At 41.9% G+C, this 21,258-nt stretch overlaps 1 protein-coding gene across 1 annotated transcript in view; it reads right to left on the bottom strand.

Moving 5' to 3' along the window:
- The window catches only part of LOC147725818 (uncharacterized), a 257,980-nt gene that overhangs the window by 144,187 nt on the left and 92,535 nt on the right, over positions 1 to 21,258 (bottom strand). The window lies entirely within an intron of this gene.

Below are 21,258 nucleotides of genomic sequence, written 5' to 3'. Positions count from 1 at the left end.
ATTGGTTGACATTCCTTCTGAACTGAAGGATTTAAATACTTATGAATCTATTTTGATTCAAAGTGTCCATCCTTTTCAGGCTATTGTTCGAATGGAGCCTAAGACAGGGAAATTGCCTCCTTCAGATTTACAGAGAGGATTAAAGGGAAGAGTGGTTTATTTGCCTCTGGATTTGAAGAAAAATATTGATACAATTGGTGTAGACAAAGTGGAAGAGGAGCCTCTGGTTATCCTAGTTAATGGGGTTCCGACAAAGAGTAAGAAAATCTGGCAAGATTTAGTGGATGTTAGGAAACTCAAAAAGGCAACGTTGTATTTGATGAAAAACAATGAGTATTACAAGAATGTATGTGTTGCAGAAGACGAACTAAGTGAAGAAGAGGACAGCGATTTGTGTACTGGACAAATAGAGAAAGTAGATGCCTCTAAAAATATATGAACATTATAGTGTTCATCCTTTGCATTCTAAAGAAGTCATGGGGAATGCTATTGAGTTGTTTCAAATGAAACAAGCGAAAGGGAGTCCCATTAGTGTTTGGGAGGAAAGTTTGGAAGCTCGGTGTTTCCCACAGTTATTTCCAACAGGTCGAGGAGGAAGATATGATGAGCGACCTGATCAAATTCCTGCTTCTGAATACCGGACTTTGCGATTGTATGCAGAAGATCCTAAGTTTCGTCAATGCATTCCCTATTTGTTTCATCTACTGTATGAAAGTGATCTGTCTGGACTGTCTTATGGAGTGAACCACATCCTGAAAAGTGGTGTACAGCTGCAAAATATCTCGGCAAGGGAGTTTATGGATAAAGTCAATGTGCAAGACAGTATTTTGGATTCTCACCTGATTAATCTGATGGCATGTCAGTGTGGTACTAATGAGTATTTGTACCGTCGTCATGGTGACTTAAAATGTATGCTGAGGAACTTAGGAACTCCCACATGGTTCCTCACTCTCAGCTGTGCCGAGTATGGCTGGGAAGACTTACTTGAATTTCTACGAGAGGCAAATGGAAACATTGAAAATATCGAATTCAAGACACCCGGAGAACTGTGCTCTTTGGATCCAGTCAATGTATGCAGGTACTTCAATCATAGATTTGAAGCTATGATGTCTTTCATTACGAACAAGAAAAATCCACCTCTTGGAGAGGTGTTGGATTTCTTCTGGAGAAAGGAGTATCAAGCAAGAGGTGCTCCTCATATACATATGCTGCTATGGATCAAAGATGCACCGCAATTTGGAACATATCCGGATGACTTAGTGATGAGTTTCATAGAACAGTATTCTACATGTGCTGTTCCAAAGACAAAGGAAGACAAAAGTTTAAGAGAACAAGTTTTACGCTTTCAAAACCATCGTTGTGGAAAGTACTGTCGTCGTAAATTCAGAAACAAGAACAAGTTCTATACAAAATGTCGTTTTGGGTTTCCACGATCAGTGATATCTGAAGGAAGAGTGAACAATTTGATGTCTTCGCTGCGACATAATGTGACGAGGAAATCACCCAAAAATACATACAATTTAAAAAGAAACGAAGAGTCCAAGTTCATCAACGACTACAACCCAGTGATTTTGTCCATGTGGAATGCTAACATGGATATACAGTTTGTGGCTGACAACTGTATAGCTGTGGCTCGTTATGTGACGTCTTATATCACAAAAAAAAGAAAAGACAGAACTGAAGGATATGTGGGATGACATTTCACATGAAAAGAGCCTCTGTAAGAAGTTGTACAGTTTCAGTCTAAAGAAATCGGAGCATATGAATGTTCTGATGGGTTATCTTCAGCAAGTCTCTATGCCAAATCTAGGAGTATAATTTGGGTGAGTCTTGGTCTTGCTGCAACACGTAATCAAGTTCTGAAACCTGTACGGGAAATTGAGTATTTGGCGGAGAAGGAACCAAACAGTACAGATATTTTGAAGACCAACATTTTGGATACATATTATCCAAATAGAAGCAGTCATCTCGAGAATGTTTGTCTGTATGAGGTTCTACAAAATTACATGTTCAAGAGGAACATCAAAGAAGATATTGATAAAGGAGTGTATGCTGTATTTGGAAGTGAGGGATGTCTGGTCAAGCAAAGAAAATGCCAATAGGTTAATCATCGAAAATTGAATTGCGAATCTCCTGAAAGAAAAGAGTTTTTCTATTTAGCTCTTTTGCAACTTTTCAAGCCTTGGCGTGCAGAAGAGGAACTGCTTGGAGAATTCCTCTGTTATGAAGATTCTTTCAATGCAGCCAAGGAGTCCATGGAATGTCCTGTTTTTCCAAAATATCTAGAAATGTTGAATGCAGAAATTGAGCAGGAAGCAACAATTGCAGCCGAGATTGCTAGAGACAGTTCTCAGGATAGTCAGAGTTCCACTTCATTGAGTCAGGATCCACTAGGAGGACCCATTATCGAAAATGAAGCTGCCACTGCCATGATTGAAGTGGAAAGAGCCATGGCACATGCTGAGGAAGATGCGGTTAACTTAGAAGATTTGGAAAGACAACTCACCGTTGAGCAGAGGAAAATATATGACGAAGTTACCAACCAAATTGATCATGGATTAAGTCATGAGAAGAAAGAGTGCTCATGTACGTCGTTGAAGCCTGTCCGACTGTACGTGAGTGGAGAAGTAGGAACTGGAAAAAGTTTCCTCATTAAAGCAATTTCATGTTATTTGCAGAAAAGGACTGAGTCATCGCTGTCTTGTGTTGTCACCGCTCCAACTGGTCTGGCAGCACATAACATTAAAGGTATTACTTTGCATCGTCTACTGATGCTGCCAGTGGAGCATGATAACAAATTACAATACCACAAGTTATCTGGACATGCTTGTTGTGAAGTTTCAAAAGTCCTAAAGAAGATGAAACTTCTAATCATTGATGAAGTAAGCATGGTTTCCAATGTCATGCTTGCCTTTGTGCATTTGAGAATGCAAGAAGTTCTTAAAACAGAGTATGATGTGTTATTTGGTGGCAAACACATCATTGTTTTCGGTGATCTTCTGCAGCTGACACCAGTGAAAGGACAACCAGTGTTTAAACTACTTACGCATGAAGATACCAGGAAGTGCCTAGGGAGCATTGGCAACGTCAATATATGGTTAAACTTCAATTATGCTGAACTGCGTGAAAATATGCGTCAGGCGAAGGATGAATATTATAAGAATATTCTACAAGATGTTAGAATTGGAAAAGTGACTGAGCATGGGAAGGAAGCTTTACATGCACGATTATTATCAAATTTGTATCCAGATGAAGACGTTCTGCCAGAGAATATTTTTCAGAAAATTACTGAGAAGAAATCTGGGATATGTTTGATGCCAACTCTGCAAGAATGTTCCATCTTCAACAACAAAATGTTGAATTTAGAAAATCAAGACATAGTGAAACTGGAAGCTATTGACAGAATTGAGCATATGGGAGCAACAATTATTTTGTCTGAAAATTTGAAATCTAAATTGGATTCATTAGAGAAGACTATATCTAAAACTGCGGGTTTTGAAAAGACTCTGAATGTGTGCTTAAATTGCCGTATCATTTTGAGAAGGAATTTAAATGTTGAAAGAGGTCTAGTTAATGGATCAATGGGTAATGTTGTTGATTTTGAGAAATACAGAAATAGAGATGGAATTGAATTTATAAAAATTAAATTTTATGGCATTGAGGATGTACAGCAAATTGGTCGTTGCTCTGCTAGGTTTTTGCTTGTTAAAGACTTATATGTTCGCCGTAAGCAGTTTCCTGTTTGCTTGGCATATGCGGTGACAATCCATAAATCGCAAGGTTTAAGTGTAGACAGTGCTTTGGTGAATATTAGCAGTTCTGTGTTTAAGGAGGGTATGGCTTATGTGGCATTATCACGAGTCAGAACTTTATCAGGATTGTACTTGATTGAGTGTGATGAGACAAACATTTGTGCAGATCTAGATTGTGTTAAGAAATACAATAGGTTAAGAAGAGAGTATGCGCCACATTTGCCTCAATATCCTTTGTTTGAAAAACGTGTGTTAGGCCGGTAACGAAGAAATGTGACCAATAGTAGGGAGGTTGTAGCAAAAACACGAAAAGTTGATGAACCCGAAATTGTAAGCAGAAAGAAAATGGATGCTGTTCAAGATGTTGTTGGTTTTCAATTTGAAAATAGTTCTGGTGTCAACTGCTATGCTAATGTAGTGGTTAATGTTGTCTTTTCTCTAGAAATATTAAAAGAACAGATTGTGGTGAATTCGGATCAAAGATTTTGCTGTTTGTTAAATTCTGTGTTAGAGAAATGTAGCACTGATAGAAGAAAAATAGAAAGTGTATCTGAAATTCGAAATCTCTTAGACAAATGTTCAGGTCAAACGCAATTCTCTCAAAATATTCAGCAGGATTGTCAGGAGTTTTTAATGTATATGTTTGATGTTTTGCAAGATGAAGGTGTAGATGTAGATTATCTGTTTGGCCTTTCTTATCAATGGCAGCATGACTGCGAGAACTGTAGGCTATCAAGTACTACTAGTGTAGACTCAGAAAGATTTATATATTTAACTTTGCCTGACAGTAAATCAGTATCCTTTAATAAGCTAGTAAAAGCAGCCGATCAAAACATGGAGTGTAGCCAATGTAAGTCTGCAATGCTGTCCATATTATTTATACGAAGTTATGGCCAGTATGTCATTTTAATGTTCCAACGATGTAGGTCTGATGGAACTAAATTGACAACTTTAATTTAAAATTTTGTGGCTTCGCAGTTGTCAATATCAGGAGGGACTTTTGTAACTGCAGCAATTATATATCATGACGGTCCTTCAACAACTTCAGGACATTACACAGCTTATTTAAAATCTGGAAACGGCTGGTCATTCTGCAATGATTCTGTTTTAACTTTCAAAAAACGTTTACCGTTTGATTTGAAAAATTCTAACCTGGTGTTCTTACAACCAAAATTTTAAGGAAGGAATCTCGGGATTTGCTCTGAGGAATTTCAAGAGGTTCTAATGGCTCCTACACTATATGGCCTTGTGGATAAGTGTAGTACAGAGCGAAAACTGTTTGTTTTAATAAGCTAATTCAAGCAGCAGATCAAAACAAGGAGTAGAGGTAAGGTAAGTCTGCAATGCTGTCCACATTATTTATAGAAACTTATGGGTGAAATGTCATTTTACAATTCCAACTATATAAACCGGATGAAAGTAAGTTGTCAACTCTAATTAAAAATGTTTTGGCTACACAGTCATCGATTTCAGGAAAAACATTTGTAACTGCAGCTATTATGTGACATGATGGTCCTTTGACAACATCAGGATATTACACAGCTTATTTGAAATGTAAAAAAGGCTGGTCATTCGGCAATGATTACCATTTGACTATGAAGCAATGTTGCCTTTTGACTTAAAAAATTCTTACTTTGTGTTTTCAGAAGTGAGAATTTAGGGTAGGTAACTGGCCTATAATGATTCTAGGTGTTGATATAATTTAGTGTGCTGTTTTAAATTGCTTTGTGATTAACAGTGCTCAAGAGAATTAAATAATTGTAGTAGTCATAGAGGTAGTGTAAGTGTGCCTCATAGTAAGCAGTATCAGTGTTATAGGAAATGTGGAACATGAGTGAGCAAGAAGGGTGAGATATTACTAGTACAGGATTGTGAAACTGATCTTGGACGTTTTCTTTATGAAAGTTGTGGAAAAAGAAAATGATGAGATTTGCTTAGAAGAATTCAAAGAGTTATAAATGGCCTTGAGGAGAAGTGCGGTAGAGAGCGAGAAGTCATTTATTGTATGTCACATTTTTGTCAAAACGATGGAGCTTTTCTTTCAGAAAGTGGCGGGCAGAAAATAATAACAGCACAACAGAGTATAAGCTGTTCATAGAACATCCTTTGACGTCATGGAAAGTAAGTTACTTTTGAGGAGTTCTGATTTCTGATTGGTTATATTATATGGGTTTTTTAAACACAATCATTTTGATTGTGTTTTTTTTCCCCGCTGTTATATGATGAATACCTTCAACTCACTGTTTTTAGTAAAATTTGATATATTCTGAGAACAGCAAAAATAAACCATTTAATATGTATAATTAATTCTGTACTTTGAATTGTGATTTTTAATATGTACTCATCTTGTCTCATGCTCACTCATCTTTTACTACCTTCTTTCAATCCTCTTTAGATACTCACATTGCCTTTTGTTTTATTCTCTTTCACCCTTGTTCTCTAACTGCACTTATCTTTCAAACATTGTTTCCCTATACTAACTCTGCTTTTTTCTTTTCTCCCTTGCACCATTTTCCAGCTTTTAGACCCTCTGTTTCGCTTGTCTTTTCCATCTTTCCTCCCTTTGTTTTCTAAATAAAAAATTTTTAGGTTCTCCTTTTTTGGTGCAATCAGTTAGTATAACTCACCCTCACTTACTTATTTTTCTTTCTTGCCTTACTCAGTCTGTATCTGACAGTCTTTCCTTCCCTTCTTCTGTCTCCTCTCTCCCTCACACTTTTTTCCTTATTCACCCTTTCCTTATATAGTTTACCTTACTCACTTTCTTTTAGTATCTTACACATCTTCAATTTAGTTTTCTCTTTCATCCTTCTTTTCTGTCAATGAAACTATCTTCCTTTTTTTTCTCTTAGTAATTTACTGTATTACAATTTCTTTTTGTCTCTGTCTATCACCGTTTCTTTCTCTTTCTTTCTGCATGTTTATCTCTAACTTTATTTCTTTGTAAAATTGGATGATTTTTAATTTTTTCCCTTGTCTTTTCTAATTTTTAAATACATGTTTTAATATTTTTTAAATTTTTGTTCTTTCTTTCACAGATTGAAAGTATAAAAATAACAAGTGACTAAGTTAACGACAATTATAAGGTAAGTGTTTAGTACTCTTTCCGTTACATCTCTATCACATTTAACTTCTATTAGTTCCACTGCTTCATTTCTTTAACCCTCAGTTTCCTGCCTTTGCTACTTCCCTCATTCCTTTTCTATTACTTACTTATTCTACTCCTTCCACTCCTTTTCTCAGTCCCTCTGTTCTCAAAGTTCCTCACTCCTGTTCACTCAGTCCGTCTCTATTACTCTCACTGTCTCTGTCTCTTCACTCTTTCACTACTTGTTCATTATGCTTTCTCCCTGTAGTTGAAGCACACTATATTATTTACATTTCTTTGCTGCTTCAATTATTCCTTTTCTGTCACTTCTTCTTTTCTGCTTTCTGTTTTTTCTCTCTGCTATTCCACATGTTTTAACCTTATTCACTGTCACACATCTTGTTTTATTCCTATTTACTTTCGCTCACTGTTTTCTTAACACCTTCCCTCACGGTTGTTGTTTTAGTCAGGTTCCATCCCTACCTCTCATTCCACATTCTTTACTGTTTTTCTTCTTAATTTGAACATTCACTCACCTTCTCCAAGTAACTCTTGTTTATTATTCTTCTACTCTCCTTTTTTTCTTTCACTTCTTTATCTATTTTGTTTTTCTCAATTATACCCTCTTACATCTTTTCTTTGGAAAATAGATCTATTAAACAGTATCTCTGTGTTACTCCCTCTAGCTGTCTTTCTTTTAACATTACTCTCTGTTTCCTTCCCTTATACTCACTTTTCCTTTTTATTTAATTTTTTTTTTGTTTCGCTTCCGGTTCGCGTACCGGCGCGCGAACCGGGAAGCGAATCAAAAGAAAAAGAGGTTGCCAGAGTGCTAAACATTCTAGCAATTTTTTATAAATGGGAGGTAGTTCTGAAAAGAACTTTTTTTTTATTGTTTTTGTTGTTTAAAATTTTTTATTTTATTTTTATGAACATTTTTTTACTTTTTTTGTATTTTAAGAACGGTTTTATATTTTTTTTGATTTTTGGGGGGGGGAATGAAAATCAGTCATTATAAAGGGCTCAACAGGAGCAACAAAAAAAAAAGATAATTTACTTTCTGGGGCGTTATGTACATTTATGATTTTCATAAGCTCTGTTGATTAGATGTATACTTTTCTCCCCATAGCAAATTAATTTGCCGCCAAAAATGCAGATATGCTTCAGGTCCCCGAAGTTCATCTGGATGTTTGGGACCGTCTCCCTCGCCTCTGGTCCCGTCACTGCCTTTTCGGTTGATGTACTGGCCACAGGAGGGGTTTTTTCCTGCAGGTCACGTACCTGCGCAGCACTATAATTAACAGGGTGCCACCTCTCCATGTGGCGATGCATGGTGTGATTCCCGAAGCTGTACTTTTTTTCTGTCCCTCAGGACAGATCTTTGTCACAGATGAGACATGTGACGTAACGGGCATTTTCTTTTTTTGGGCCCCGGGGAAATGTGAAGAATTGCCAGATATAATTATTCTTCACATGGGACCTCCTTGGCTCTTCAGGCAAAAACTGCATCCTCTCTTGCTCCTCTTCCTCTTCTTCCTCTTCTTCCTCCTCTTGATTAAGGAGGACCTGAGGAGGTGGTCCGTTCTTTTTTGGTGGTGGTGGATTTGCTCCAGCAGCTGCAGCTACAACACTTGCCATTTTAGAAAATATGGAAAGTAGGTCTTCGTCTCACAAAGATGAAAGTCAGAGTGAAGAAAAAAGGTGGGGGCTTTCATCATTTGTGAAAAAAAATGTAATGAACCAATGAAAAGTTTTATTTTCAGGTCACATGACCTGTTACGCTTACGTTACGCGTCCCGTCACGCGCCCGGATCGCTTCCGGGGTGTTGCGTTTCGCGCCTCGGGACGCGGACCTAAGCACTTCCCGGTGCGCTAACGCGGCGCGTCATAAGACGCATTACGCGACGCGTCACGATGTTGTGTTCGATCGCGGTAGTTGCGCTAACGGAACGTTTCCCGGTGCGCGAATCGGGTCGCGGCACCAAATTAAGCTAACGGGAAGCTACCCGGTGCGCGGACCGGTAGCGAAACAACCAAAAATAATTTTTAAAAAATTAAAGACAGAAAAAAATTAAATTAGATACATATAAAATATATTTTTCCTTTAAAAGAAGAAAATATTTTACACCATTTGATACTTGCTATTAAAAAACCATTGAAATTCACTGAAAAAACCATAGGTTATAGACCATATATAGTTAGGAATTAGCATTTACAAAACCTTGAAAATTCACTGAAAAAACCATAGGTTTGAGACCATATATAGTTAGGAATTAGCATTTACAAAACCTTATTTTACTCACACAAAACCATTGAAATTCGCATATATAGTTAGTTGCACTAACTATATATCGCGCACCCGCAATCCACTGCTGATGATGTCACATATTACATCATTCATGACATGGTCAGTGACATCACTGATGACATCACTGATGACATCTCAAATGACATCACTGATGACATCACTGATGACATCTCAAATGACATTACTGATGACATCACTGATGACATCTCAATTGACATCACTGATCACATTATTATTATTATTATTATTATTATTAATATTATTATTATTATTATTATTAATGAGTTTTATATCGCGCCTGGTTACCCTTGGGCATCCCCGCGCTCATCCAGAGAGAAACACCATAGCAAGAGACAAAAGCGTTAGGCAGGGAACAAATGGGTCTTTAAAAGTTTGCGAAAACGTAAGGTGCTCGTTTCGGAGCGCAGGCACAGTGGAAGGGAATTCCACAGTGTTGCCACATTTATGGAAAATCTTCTGCCGCCAGTCCTGGCCTTCCTTACTCTCGCAACTTGCAGCAGATGTTGGTAATCTGAGCGAAGGGCACGGGGGGCCTTGTAGGATTGAACCATATCCCGTAGGATAGGTGGTCCTTTCCCCTGCAAGATTTTGTGGGCCATACAAAGTGCTTTGAATTTCACCCTCTCTCTAACAGGGAGCCAGTGCAGCGCCTTCAGCGCAGGGCGGGCTGATTGACGCCTGGGAAGGTCCGTCAGGAGCCTGGCAGCCGCATTTTGTACTTGCTGCAGTTTGTTAAGGGTTGATTCTGGAGCCCCCAGAAACAGCGCATTGCTGTAGTCCAGCCGTGAAATAATAAGCCCCTGGATTAGTAACCTCCTAGTGGCCATCGGGAGAAGGGGTAGGATCTTCCGGGCTGACAGGAGCAGGCCGAAACACACGCCTGCGGTCTTTTTTGCGTGTGTCTTGAAGGAGAGGTCCTGCTCCAGCCACACCCCCAAGCTCTTAATCTCCTGTTTAGGGGTGGGTGGCACTCCCAGACAACTAGTCCAGCTGCTTGGGGACAGGGAGGGAGGGGAATTCCCCAGCATCATTAATTCGGTTTTTCAACCGTTGAGTTTAAGTGCTGAGTTGCACATCCAGGTGAAAATCTTGGCTAAGCATATGTGCAGCAGGTCGGGTTGGTTCGCCGGCTGGGGGAGCCCTACCACCAACTGGGTATCATCAGCATAGCTGATGATCTTGATACCCAGTGGCAGCACCACACTCTCCAGTGGGGCCATATAAATGTTAAACAATGTAGGGCTCAACAATGAGCCCTGTGGCACACCACACTGGAGAGGGACCGATGTTGACTTCTCGTGGCCTTCCCAAACCTCAAACGTCCGGTCTTCCAAAAAGGACGTGAGCCATTTCAGGGCCATCCCGGAGACCCCCACCCCCGACAGCCGTTGGAGTAACACCTGGTGGTCTACGGTGTCAAATGCCGCGCTAAGGTCCAGGAGGATCACTGCCACCGATCCCCCTGAATCTAAGATGCTCCTGGCATTCTCCACGACTGCCAGCAGGGCGGTGTCCGTCCCCTGGCCGGGGTGAAATCCCGTTTGGGAATCACCCAGGAGGGAGTTGGATTCCAGAAAACCCGAAAGGCAGCTGTGCACAAGCTTCTCCGCCACCTTGCTAAGGCCGGGGAGCAGAGAAATAGGCCTGAAGTTAGCAAGGTCGACGGGGTCCAGGCTGGGCTTCTTCAGGAGGGCCTTAACAACCGCTCCCTTCCAACTGGGGGGCACCACTCCTTGGGTGAAAGATAGATTAATAAGGTCCGTCACTGGGCCGCCGATGGTAGAGGCAACCTGCTTCATCAGTGATGTCACTGACCATGTCATGAATGATGTAATATGTGACATCATCAGCAGTGGATTGCGGGTGCGCGATATATAGTTAGTGCAACTAACTATATATGCGAATTTCAATGGTTTTGTGTGAGTAAAATAAGGTTTTGTTAATGCTAATTCCTAACTATATATGGTCTCAAACCTATGGTTTTTTCAGTGAATTTTCAAGGTTTTGTAAATGCTAATTCCTAACTATATATGGTCTATAACCTATGGTTTTTCAGTGAATTTCAATGGTTTTTTAATAGCAAATATCAAAAGCTGTAAAATGTATAGGAGCAAAAAGGCAGGTCTTGCAGTCACAAAAGTTTGTTTGAGGTGAGGCCTACTCAGGGTTGCAGATGAAATTTTGGCTTGTTGAAGAGTACAGAGGACATAATACATGTGCAGGCCAACAGATGAAGTGAGTCATGTCCACTGCACACTTGAACAAAGGCCAGACCTCCTCTGTCTCCCTGGACAGGCCTAAACCTCATCTGCACAATGTGATTAGTAATGTTAGGAAACACAGGTGATGTAATTGAAAAACGTGCAAATATTTTTGCTCATTTCACAATCACATCACCTGTGTTTCCTCAGCTTAGGTATCTCATTGAGCAGATATAGTCTAGCATATCCAAGAGTACACAGAAGGTGAGGACTGTATGCAGCAGTGCAATGTACATAATTCTCCTCCTTTGACAATTACAGAAGCCTCAGCATAACCATGCCCCCTAAACAGTCCTAAATGTATATCATTATTGTCATAGTGACTATGAAACTCTAGCAGTACATATTGTGAAACCTAAATGACTTCAAGAAACGAGTTTTCAAACCGACAAACAAGCAAATTATTCTCCCATATTCATGTTGGGAAGTGAAATATTTATTTAAAAAAGTAAACCCCATGTTGTCCTTCTCATAAATATGAAAAGTATTCCTTTTTTATTAAAAAGTTTTTCTGGTCATAATTTGAAAACACAGCACAGCTCCTATGTACAAGCACACCCTAGCTGGCTTCCTTATGTTCTCCAAAAAGCATACTAATCTCTTTCTAGATTTCCCACTTTCCCATCATCAAGCTCGCGAAAGATGGACGCCTCTTTTGTTTCTGCTCAAACACCTTGTTGCACTGCTGATGCCAGGAAGGGTTCCCTAATTGTGTGTCTTGTTTAAACAGTAAGAAAAGGCAGAGAAACTAAAACATTCAACAACAAACAGGCTCAGAGAAGATTCACTGAGAGCAACAACCTCTCTGCCTCACTAGTAAGCCTGGGCATTGCTACGTGCGATTGACTGAATGAATAAATGGGCGATGATAGAGGCCTGAAGCTGATCTAAAGGCATACTTCGAGGCACAGGAGGCCACGGCCCATTCCAATGCACAGTTTGCTTACATCAAGATGTATGGATTCCGCGGCAACGCCCTTAAATATCAAAGTAAGACATCCACAAACACTGTATGTTTGGCAGATGTAGTGCCAAGATGACATATTTACAACACTTTTCCATCTTTTTTAAATATTACCTAACAGAATAGCCTGTGAATTTATATATTCGTCACATCTATGACGAAGAGATTTCTAACAATCAAAATCAGAGTACCATCCAGATATAAGCGCAGAAACTCAACATTTAATTTATCTCCGAGAATAATGGGAAGTGGGTAGTAGATAAAAAAAAGCAACACTGTCCTTTTATTTTTCTAGATTACACCAAGTCTAACCAAGTCAAAAGCCCTGAAGAGAGCCCCGAGATTTTCACCAGGTATCGAAACGCGTCGGCAGAACTCGAGGCAGAGGCATCACCTTTCTCCATTGAGGATTCTTTAAATCATGAATAGCAGAGTTTAGAGGGTTATTCTCTAACATTCTCCCCCAGTGGCCTCTGTTTTTAAAATTCTTTTTCCCAATGGTCAGCACCCGAAACAAAAAGAACATTATATATTTTATGTTTTAGGTCTGCTGTATGCATGAGCTTTTCACAAAATTGACTGGTGTCTAATTCAGTATGTTGCAATTACTTATATGTGTTTAATGTATTGATAATTTTTGTTCAAACTATGTAAAGTTTTGTGTGAAATAGAAAATGTTTTCTCCTTTTCAGACACTCATGTTGAAAACATAGAATTAAATGAAGTTAATGGTTAAATAAATACTAGGACCAATTAATCAAGATTCGGTCCTTTTGTCTGCTTAAATAGTGAACAGCAGTGAATGTGGTGGCTAAGTCTCTTGTTGTGTAACATTTAACCAGGCCCTGCCTAGGCACTACCACTTTGGCCACACCCCTTTCTTCCTTGAACTTTTTCAAAATTGCCGTTTTCATGTCTAAGCCAAATTTGCATTTCTGCCAGTGTTAAGTGTCAACCAACTGTTAATATCTCTTCTGTGGTGAGACGTGCATTGCTCCCAGACTGATGGAAAAAGCTTGAGTGCGGAGAGAGGTTTTTCCTTCTCACAGGATGACCATCTGAGCTGTGCCAAGCAACTTAATTGGAATTCGATAGATGCCAACTATTTCACAAGAAGAGGCAACTCACACCTAGGCTTGCCTCTTCTTAGTCTTGATAGCCAACTGTCCACCAATCCCCGTGGGAGAGGGGCAGCCCCAGAACCAGTTTAGAATGACTACAGGGGGGGATTTACACATTATACTAGCCACACCTCAAAGTGGGACCAGGGAGCATTGCAGAAGAAAGGTTCTTCCATATTGGTTTTAGGTAGAGAGGGGCGTTGTGGCATAGTTTACGATAAAACACACAGGAAGTGCTGCAGAAGTGGGTGGTAGTACCCCTGGGAACCTTTACCCCATGGGTTAGGGAGTGACCAGCAGTTTCTATAGCTGCAAACTAGAGCTTTGCATTACTGCATAATTTGAATATTTGCGGAACATTCAGTACCCACTCCAGAACCTCACTAGACCTATCGGAAGACAGAAGTAGGACTTCTCTTGCTATTGAACCTGTGAAGAAAAACCCCAAGTGATGGAACTGCTCCCAACTTGTACTCCGGATAGAGGTGTGGAGAACAAAGGCTAGTTCAACCCCAGGAGCACAAATGCTGCCAGAAGCCCACACCTCTGCTTAGCCTAGATGACCAGTTCCAACTGGATTTGACCTGGATCTGCTGGTGGTTTCTGGGAGATTGATTCCTAACCTGAGGTCCATCACAGACAGCATTAACGTTTGTCTTTCACCTGGTCTAGTGTGACCCAATAGTGCTTTTTGGCGCTATAAACATCTAAAACTTTGAAATTCAAGTATTCAGTGCCCTATTTCTGATTTTTGTCTTTTTGGTGTCCATTTGTTCATTAACTAGTTTTCTATTTTTATAATTTGGAGTAGGATGTTTTTGTTACGTGGAGTATTTCAATGTTTACCTACATTGGTACTGATACTGTTTCTACATTTTTCTGCTAAGGTAAGTCTGTCTGCTCTGTGCTACAGTGACCAACGATTGAGCTAGTGTTTCAATTATTGAGACCTATTTGGACCTGGTAAAGAATAATGTGATTATTACTTGACGAGGATTATCAGCACCAAGGGACTAGGTAGTCACTAATATGACACCTTCTCATATTAAGAATGACTTCAAGAGGATTGATAAGTAATTAAAGTATGGAACGCAGCGGGACACATGCGTCAAGGCTGTTGCAGATTGTGAAATTTGTGCCCAGAGTTAAATAAAGAACTAGAATGTACTTAAACTCATACCGCTTCCGGAGGAGACGAGGTGCTCCTGTCTTGTGCGATATTTTCACCATTCCACATTGGGATCTGGATCTTCTGTTTGCCAGAGCAGCTCTGGTGTCTTTACACCCTCAGGGATTGCAATAAGATGTTTTGTGCTAATGAAGGTATCCCTTGAAGGTCAATTCAGCAGATGAAACCTGCAGAATTTTATCTGAGGAAACTGTTTGTAAATTCCAGTAAGTGTTCATGTTGGTGCTGGAGCACCAAAAGCCAAACATGGCACCCTATCTTTAGGAGCAGTTCTAGTTATAGAAAGGAATTTTGCACCTGATAAATTCTAATCACTGTGGTAATTAGTTTTAAATGTGTAATAATGATCAAATCCTCCACTAGCAATGGATAATATGAAGTGCATGTTCATTTCTCTGGTTAGATTTAGATCAAGTATTCAAGAGAGTGCGAGATCGCTACCTCACAGGTGCCAACAAAAAGCTCAGAAAGGAGCCGGCAAGCCACTCTCAAGACTGGACCTCAACTATACCTTCTTGTATCCTAAGGGTGTCAGACAAGCCCACTCAGTCAAGTAAGAACCTGCTGCCATGGTGGCATGAACCCTCTCCAGACAGGCCCAGCAAGAAGTCTGCCTGCTTGGACATGCCAAGTGTGCGATTTCCATAGAGTGCAGAGCTTATATTCTGTGGCCGTCAACACAAAACTGGGCAAAGTGGCAGTGATGAGTTGTTTGCAAGTAATGGAAAGACCGTTTGGCAACACCTTTGTCTGAGACTTAAAGGGGTTGGTACAGACCTTGGCTGTGCTGGACACAGTGCAGTCATCATTGGAGAGAGCTTTTGCCTGTGTATGTCTTTGTATTTGTGGAGCACAAATCTAGCTTGAGAGCAACAGAGTCATGAGCAGGGGTCATGGCCTACGAGAAGATGCAATTATTCGAGGATGGTAAATGGTCTGCTGTCAGTTCAGGGGTAGAACTCATTGGATAGGTATCTCTTCAGCTTTTTTCAGGAGCGTGGGCGCAGATCTAATGTTGGTAGAGATGCCTTCTTTCAGTCCCCTGTCTCCAGCCTGGCATTATCCAGACTTCCTCTCTAACATTGTCCCCCAGACGTGGCTAGCTTGATTGCAGTTAAGATGGTCTCTTTGAGGGCTTGATAAGTCATGCAGCTCATCCTAAGGATGACCCACAGTGGGTTGGGAGCCTATGGGGCTGATGTGGTTGAATGTCCTTGAGTGCTTCATGAGCTACACTGCTACGAGTAGGTTCATTTTCAGAGGTTCTGAGGGGGGTTTGGGGAGACCCCTGAAGCGTGTTCTGAACCCTGATTGGTAGTCCAGTAGATGATTCTTCTTGCTGATCAGCTTCTGAAGTTGCATCATGGCTGCTTTCCTGACTATCTGAATTGGTGCCGGCTGGATCACAGGGTAAAGCCCGTGAGTAAATAGCTAAGCAGAGGTGGTGGTAAAGGAGCTGCAAACATTAGAAGTGGGATTCTTACCTCCTCTTTTGAAACTGGGGGTCCAAAGATCTGGACAAGTGGCAGGAATTGCTTGTGGATGCCAAGGTCCTGCAGAGTATTCACAGATTCACTCTAGAGTTTTGCTAAAGAGATTGTGCTCGCTCTTAACACATGGTAGAATTGGCTTATACCCAATTGGCATAAATAATCTACTTATAAGTCCCTAGAAAAATGGTAATACACGTACCCAGGGCCTGTAAAATCAATGCTACTACTGCAGCACTTATTGTGCCAACTACTTAAGTAGCCCTTTTAAGCATGTCTCAGGCCTGCCATTGCAGCATGTGTGCGTAGTTTTAAACTGCCATTTCGACCTGGCAAAATAAATAATTTGCAAGGCTCAAATATTCCTTTTTAATAAATACAAATCACCCCTAGGTTAGATCCAGCCCAGCCTGGAGGGCAGGGTGCAATGTATTGAAAAAGTAGGACAGGTACTTTCAAGTTTTACATGTTATGGTAGTGAAAAACTCTTAAATCCATTTTTACTACTACAAGGTCTACGTCTACCGTAGGATAACATTGGAGTTGTAGTATAATTGTAATTTCCAAATGGGACCAGGTAACCATTTCATGTTTGTGTCTCTGGGTTTGGAATTTAAAATCCTAACTTATGGTGGAGTTGAATTTTAAATTACCAATTCAAAAATGCCACTTTTAAAAAGTAGCCATTTGGCGCCTGTAGACTGACTCCGAGTCACATGACTGGGTGTAGGAGACAGTTGAACTTTGTGTAGTCCTCCGAGACATCCATACACCAGGGGAATATTGGGTGTGACTGGATGGACCATAACTGACAGGATGGAAGGGAGGAGTTGGGCCCAGCCTCATTTGCACTTCACCAGGCTGTGTCCTGTCAGCAGACAAAGACGCTGCATACCCCCTTGTTAGTCTGGATCCGGTTCCAGGAAGGCAGAGTATCTGTGTAGAAGCTTCTGCCCACTTCAAAGGCAGAACTGTGCATAAATACTGGACCTCCGACACCAACTCTCAGTACACTTCTGGACCCATGTAAACTCTGCCAGAGAGAACAATTGCCATGCTGCGTGAAGGACTGCCATTCTGCTGGACTGCTTCTCTGAAGGAACTGCAGCTCCACTGTGGCATCCAACTTGAGTTCAGATTGCAATTTTTTTTTTCCCTTTTAGCAGCCGGCTTGGTGGCGTGGCGTCCTCAAAGCTCTCGATCATTGATGATGCCACACCACCAAATTGGCTCGAAAACATATACCAAGGACCTCACGAAAGGATCGGTCACTGGACATAGAGGCGCCCATGATACAGAAGCACCTTGTTCTGGAGTCTTACTGAGAATACAAACAAATTAAAAAGAAGAAGGGACAAAAGAAAATTTGCAATCTGAACTCAAGTTGGACGCCATTGATGTGAGATCAATAACACTTGTGAAAGCTCTAAATTCAATCATTATAACCTTTTTCCGCCCTGAAGAAGTCCATGAAGGACAAAACGTGTTGGCTACGGTTTTAATTGAAGATAAATAAAGAGTGAACTACAAACAACTCCACTGTATTGCTGTCTTCATCTACGAGAACATTAACAAGTTGCTTTGTCGAATTTTGTTGAAATACTGTATGTACTTACAAAAAATAGTGTGCTGGACCATGGTGTATTATAAATTGTGAGGAAAACTTTTTGTCTTAAGAGATTTAGGGGCAAGTGAATCTCCGGTCCGGGGCACCTAAGAAATCTCCCACTTAAACAGTACTAAGGATAGGTGCAATAGTGTATGACCTCATTCCCCGTTCTTTATTTTGTCAGACTTGTTATCTACCTGGACAACATCATTTTCAAGGCACAACACAGTGAGGGCATCTTGTCCCAAGTGCAGTCGGTGCTTGAACTCTTGGAGGACCAAAGTTTTCTGATAAATCAGGAAAAAGTGAAATTTAGTACACTCTTAGGCTTTGCAATAGGTTTGGAGACTAAAGCGTCAAAACAAGAAGCTGGGAGCCATGAAAGCAGAGCTCAGACTAGTCTTGAAAATGTTCACCGTGTTCCTGGGAATGACTGCCAAGAGTGGTGTGCCTACTGGTCTCGTTGACTAAAGCCATTAACCCGAGGCCCGTCACTATCAGGCCCTGCAGTTTTTAAAGACCCAACACTCGTAAGAGGGTCGGCTTCACTCACAGGCAAGTCTTTCAACCGCGGAGGCTGGAACAGAATTGATGTTGGGGACTGACTACGTGAGGACTTAAAATCAGTGCAGGTTAGCAGTTACGGTCATCAATGCAGTGCATGCTAGCAGTGCAGGCCATCAGTGCAGGTTAGCAGTGAAGTCCATCAGTTTAGGTTAACAGTGCAGGCCATCACTGCAGGTTAGCGGTGAAGGCCATCGGTGCAGGTTATCAGTAAAGGCCATCAGTGCAGTTTAGCAGTGATGGCCATCAGTGCAGACTATCAGTGCAGGTTAGCGGTGAATGCCAAGAGTGCACACTATAAGTGCAGGTTAGCAGTGAAAGCCATCAGTGCAGTTTTGCATTGAATGCCACCAGTGCAGACTTTCAGTGCAGAATATCAGAGCAGATTAGCCATGAAAGCCATCAGTGCAGGCTATCAGTGAAAGTTAGTAGAGAAGGAGCTCGACCCGTTCCAGTCTGGCTTCCGCAGCAACCACAGCACTGAGATCGCCCTCATCGCCGCCACAGACGACATCAGAACCCTGCTCAACAATGGAGAAACCGCAGTCCTCATCCTCCTAGACCTCTCAGCTGCTTTCGACACAGTCTGCCACTGCACCCTAAAAACACGTCTCCACAACACAGGGATCCAGGGAAAGGCCCTAGACTGGATCTCCTCCTTCCTCACCGACAGAACCCAGAGAGTCCGCCTACCCCTGTTCCACTCAGAGGCCACCGAGATCATCTGCGACGTACCCCAAGGCTCATCACTCATCCCGACGCTCTTCAACATCCACATGAGCCCCCTCGCCGACATTGTCCGCGCACACGACCTCAACATCATCTCCTACGCTGACGACACCCAGCTGATCCTCTCCCTGGCCAAAGACTCAGTCACCGCCAAATCCAACTTCCAAGAAGGAATGAGGGTCGTCTCCGAATGGATGATCAGCCGCCTGAAACTGAACACAGACAAGACGGAGGTCCTCATCCTTGGACCATCCCCCTCCGCCTCGAACGACTCCTGGTGGCCCACCACCCTGGGCACAGAACCGACTCCCACCAACCACGCACGCAACCTTGGGTTCGTCCTGGACTCATCACTCACTATGACCAAACAAGTCAACGCCATCTCCTCCTCCTGCTTCAACACCCTCTGCATGCATGGACTGTCACCCAAGCCCTCGTCACAAGCCGGCTCGACTATGGCAACGCATTTTATGCAGGGACAACGGCCATGCTACAGAAAAGATTACAACGCATACAGAATGCCTCTGCATGCCTCATACTGGACATCCCCTGCCACAGACACATCACCACCCATCTGAGAGACCTGCACTCCCCGTCAACAAGAGGATCACGTTCAAGTTCCTCACCCATGCACACAAAGCGCTCCACAACGCCAGACCCGAATACTTCAACAAACACCATTCCCCCACCCTCAGTGCCTTGAAACCCTCACGGGTGAGTAGTGCGCTCTATAAATGTACTGATGGAGTCAGTACATCAGTGAAAGTGATCAGTGCGGGCTAGCAATGCAGGCCATCAGTGCAGGTTTGCAGTGAAGGCAATCAGTGCAGACTATCAGTGCAGGTTAGCAGTGAAGGCTGTCAGTGCAGGTTAGCAGCGAAGGCTATCAGTGCAGACTATCAGTGCAGGTTAGCAGTGAAGGCAATCAGTGCAGACTATCAGTGCAGGTTAACAGTGATGGTCATCAGTGCAGCCTATCAGTGCAAGTTTGGGCTAGACTCTTCCCATGAGGCACAGGGTCAAGACTGATTTGCATATGGCCAGGTCTAAACTGGGGTGGCATGGTGCGCAGAAGAATGATGGATTTAACCCAGATCTCTTGACTTGGGGTGAATGTTTTGATTTGTTCTGTATTCCTTCCATCAATTGTGTGTCTTTTGCTTTCTGGCCCTAAGTGTGCCAGGTATGCCCAGACGTGGGTCCTGGGCTCACTGTGCCACTGGAATCAAGCTATCCTGGCTGAAGAGGGGTGAAACCCGGAACCGGTCCTTGGATGCTTGTTTCCGGTCTATGGAGAACCTGGCTTGGCAGTTCGGGCTGGACTATAATAATAATAATAATAATAATAGGGACATTTATAAAGCGCTGAGTTACGCGCACCGGCATGTCCACTAAGCATGAGCGGATTTTGCGGATTGGCAATCCGCGAATTTTGCGGATTTGCGGATTCGCAATCCGCAAAATCCGCGAATTCCCGCGAATTTGCGGATTTTTTTTTTTTTGTGTTCGCCCGTGTTTCTGCCAGTTCGCGAGGGTTTTTACAATTTCGCAATTTGCGAACTTACCTGTCGGGTCGCAAGTTTTGCGAACTTGTTGTTTCTACGTGTCCAGCCTGTTTGGGACACTCTTCTTCATCACTGCCACTCTCTGTCACCACTGCCACTCTCTGACTACTCATGCCACCCTCTGGCCCACCCATGCCACCCTCTGTTTCATCACTACACCCTCTGGTTGTCCAGTGTACATTATTTTCGGCAAAGCAAAGCACACCTTCCCTGCCTCAAGTGACCTGAATTAATTTGGGGCTGATTAATGTGTCACAGAATATTTTTTTAGCTCGCACCTGCTTCCTTAGTGCGCCCTGATTAGTGATCTTTTGCACTTGCTAAGTGCTTTCATTGTTGCAAAATTAGTTACAACACCTGCCCTGCCCCAACTGACAATAATGAATTAGGGGCTGATTAATGGATTTTAACTTCCAGCCTGGCTCCTGCTTGTCTCCCTTAGCTGTAATTCAGGACCTTTGTGGCATATGTGTAACTATTCTGAGGTTCAGAGCAGGGTCACATAATAGTTTCAACTGGCAACTGAACTCTGGAGGGGCCCCTCAGGAAGCACTACAGGAAATGGCTACTAATGATGTGCCTGAACTTTTGAACCTG

This window comes from Lissotriton vulgaris, chromosome 3_1, assembly GCF_964263255.1.
Source record: "Lissotriton vulgaris chromosome 3_1, aLisVul1.2, whole genome shotgun sequence".
Lineage (NCBI taxonomy): Eukaryota > Metazoa > Chordata > Amphibia > Caudata > Salamandridae > Lissotriton > Lissotriton vulgaris.
The sequence above is the reverse complement of the archived record's forward strand: the minus strand, read 5'-3'. Positions and strand labels throughout refer to the sequence as shown.